The following is a 4,010-nucleotide window of genomic DNA, read 5'->3' as shown; positions in this document are numbered from 1 at the left end:
AGCTACTTAGAAGGCGGAGGCTGAAGGATTGCCAGAGCCCAACAGGTCGATGCTGGGGTGGCCGTGAGTATGCCACTGTACTCCAGCCTGGGCAATGGAGTGAGACTACAACTCAAGAAAAAAAAAAAGTCAGTCTCCAGGACAAATGCTGGTAGTGTTTATCTAAGTAGTCTGTGGTGAGACAGAGTCACAGCTAAATTCCTGTGAATATTGCAGTGCTACTGACAAGGACCTTCTCAAAGTAAACGTGGTTTCAGGGGATTCACAGCCAATGAACTTCCAGTATTTCCAGCTTCCTTAGCATGTCATGAATATCTCTATTGTGAGATTAATACATGAGGCTATGATAACCTGATTCCTTTATCTGCTGAACTGTTATAAGACCCCTGGCTCAGATTCCATTCTAATTAGGGTCGTGAATGTCTACTTTAAATAGGGGAGAGTGAGCTAGCCACTATGGATGTGACCTGTTGCTGTGACATTCATTGCAAATTAATAGGATGGATTTTCTCGTTTGATATAGTTTTGGCAGAATGATTTGTTAACATGTTAATTTTATTTTATCCTTTCTATATTTCCCCACATTTCATAAGGCAGTGGGCTTTCTAACTCCTTGCCATGAGGATTTGGGTAGAATAAAAAGTAGCTTCAATTTAGTGGTTTTTCCCACTTCTGGAAAAGCTAAGCTGATTGACCAGGTGATGCTGGGTATCATGGAGTGTTGAGAGAGAGGGTCTTAAAAGTGGTAAGGGGCTTCTCTAAGAGTTTTCCTGAGGCTGGAGAGGGTGAGATGTCAGAACATAGAAGGGTGGCAAGACCTCAGAGAGATATGATTGCATGGAGTGCTCAGGGAAGATGGATCCTAGGTACTTAAGTTTCCTGAGTCTGACAAAAGGTAGAGTCACCATTCCTGGAAGTACCCTTCAGACTACAACAGTGCTTCTGGGCAACAGAGTGAGATTCCAACAGAAAGAAAGAAAGAAAGAAAGAAAGAAAGAAAGAAAGAAAGAAAGAAAGAAAGAAAGAAAGAAAGGAAGGAAGGAAGGAAGGAAGGAAGGAAGGAAGGAAGGAAGGAAGGAAGGAAGGAAGGAAGGAAGGAAGGAAGGAAGGAAGGAAGGAAGGAAAGAAAGAGAAAGAAAGAAAGAAAGAAAGAAAGAAAGAAAGAAAGAAAGAAAGAAAGAAAGAAAGAAAGAAAGAAAAGAAAGATACTTGGTTTTTTGTTGTTGTTTTTTGCTCATCTGATATTGTGGCTGATTTTCACACACAATATATCAGTCTTGTGAGTTCAGTTAATATAAATTCTGCTAGCAAATCAGGTTTTTGAAACTGAAAAGTTAAGGCCTAATTAATGAGGTCTATAAGTGAGATTCTATAAGGAGTCTTGGAAATTTCTTTCTTTTTTTTTTTTGAGTTGGAGTCTCACTCTGTTGCCCAGGCTGGAGGTGCAGTGGCACACTCATAGCCACCCTAGCATCGAACTACTGGGCTCTGGCAATCCTTCCACCTCAGCCTTCCAAGTAGCCGAAACTACAGGCGCGCACTACCACGCCCAGCTAATTTTTGATTTATTGTAGAGATGATGTCTCACCAAGTTGCCCGGCCTGGTCTCGAACTCGTGGGCTCAAGGCAATCCATTCTCCTCGGCCTCTCAAAGTGCTGGGATTACAGGCTGAGCCACCGAGCCAGGTCTGGAAATTTCTTCCTTCTTTCCTTTCTCCCTCCCTCCCTTACTTCCTTTCTTGTCAGAGTCTCATTCTGTCACTCAGGCTGGAGTGCAGTGGCACAGTCATGGCCACCACAGCCTCAACCTGCTGGGCTCAGGCAATCCTTCCACCTCAGCCTTCCAAGTAGCTGGAACTACAGGCACACATCACCATAGATGGCTATTTTTTATTTTTGTTTTTATTGTAGAGATGAGGGCTTGTCAAGTTGCCCAGGCTGGTCTTGAACCTGGCTGGTCTCAAACCCCTGAGCTCAGGCAACCCTCTTGCCTCTGCCTCCCAAAGTGCTGGGATTACAGGTGTGATACAGGTGTGAGCCACTGTACCCAGCCACTATTTGCCTTCTTGAAACAGTGAGACCTGCATAAACAACCTCCCTCCAACATAACCCTCTTTGCCTTCATCATATTTTGCAAGAAACACTATTCTTTGATGAATTTCTATAATGTTACCAACAATATTGCAGATGCTTAAATTATAATTTTATACAATATATAAAGATATATTATTATATAAAGGTAAACTTCACTACCCTAACTAATGAGGTTTTATTATAGCACTTATCTAAAATTTTTCACAACCTATATTTTTAAACTTTAAAAAAAAATAATTATAGATTCACAGAAAATTGCAAACACAGTACAGGGAGGTCCCCTGTAACCTTTATTCAGTTTTCCCCGGTGGTAACACCTCTTTTTTTTTATTTGGAGTCTCACTCTGTCACCCGTGCAGTCGCATGCTCACGACCACTTCAGCGTCCACCTTCTGGGCTCTGGCAATCTTTCCGCCTCAGACTTTCGAGTAGCCAGAACTACAGGTGCATGTTACCGTGCCTGGCTAATTTTTTGATTTATTGTAGAGACAAGGTCCCACCAAGTTTGCCCAGGTTGTTTTCAAACCCAGGGGCTCAGGCAATCCTCTCATCTAGGTCTTCCAAAGTGCTGGGATTGTAGGCATGAGCCACCACACCTGGCCTGATAACATTTTCTATAACTGTAGTACAATATCGAATCTAGGAACTGATATTGGTGCAATTCATTGAATTTTTTCAGTTTTCAACAGTTTTACATGTACTTGTGTATGTGTGTGTGCATGTAATTCCATCCAATTTCGCTATATATAGTAGATTCATGTGACAATAAATATATAACTTTTTTTTTTTTTTTAAGTATAAAATTGACTCTTTTATTGGCTCCAGAATTCGCATTCATCATTTGCAGTCACAAGCTGTACAGTTTCCTCTCTACTAAAATTTAGCTGGGGTGTTCAAAAGAACTCAGATCAGCTTCTCTGGGTATCCTTTCTCAAGGCATCCACGGAGAGAAAAACCAAATAGTCACACACTCTTACAGAAGTAGTTATTCATTTCCTGAGCTAACCCACTTCCTTCTACATACATTTCCTTGTCTTTATCAATACGTTTTTTGAAATTAGCATCAAAGTCATCTTATAAAACGGACATAGGGCTGAGAACCTAGGCAATTCCAATGGCCATGTCATTTTTAATATCACCACTGTAGTGATACAATTAGAACCTCAAATGAAGTATCATGTCAGTAGTCCAGAGCTCCCTGCAACGTTAATTGATATTTCAGCAAAATAATCTGAATCATTATGAGCTAAATCCATACTTTGAGAAAACTAACGTTATCAAAGTAAAAAACTAAATACAAAAAAAAAAAAATCATGGCTCTTGACTACTCCATATGGAAAACTATGACATATTCTATGAGAAAAAAATCAATTTTCAACCTTTCAAAGATTAAGTGAACTATAATGAGTTGCTGAGTTTCTTTACTCTAACCACAACCTTGGAGATAAAAACTGAAAGTCTCATAATTATTGAAATTATATATTTGACATGTATCTTCTCAAAGATTATTGTCTTGACTTTAATCAAAGCAGATATGAGAAGTTGAAATGAAATGTGGCTGTCATGATTCTTCTGTGCTAATAAATAGAAGTATAATTAAAATAAAATCAGTTATAACCTAAATATAAAAAGTTTTATAGCTGGGCTCGGTGGCTCAGCCTGTAATCCCGCGCCTTTGGGAGGCTGAGATGAGTGAATTGCCTGAGCCCGCGGGTTCGAGACCCGCCTGGGCAGCGAGACCTCATCTCTACAATAAATCAAAAAATCAGCCGGGCGTGGTAGCACATGCCTGTAATTCTGGCTACTCGGAAGGCTGAGGCGGAAGGATCGCCGGAGCCCAGCAGGTCGAGGCTGCGGTGGCCGGGAGCGGCCACTGCACTCCAGTCTGGGCGACAGAGTGAGACTCCAACTCAAAA

The sequence above is a fragment of the Carlito syrichta genome, unplaced genomic scaffold (assembly GCF_000164805.1).
Source record: "Carlito syrichta isolate Samal-C Ts95f unplaced genomic scaffold, Tarsius_syrichta-2.0.1 Scaffold309824, whole genome shotgun sequence".
NCBI lineage: Eukaryota > Metazoa > Chordata > Mammalia > Primates > Tarsiidae > Carlito > Carlito syrichta.
Note: the sequence above shows the minus strand (reverse complement) of the source record.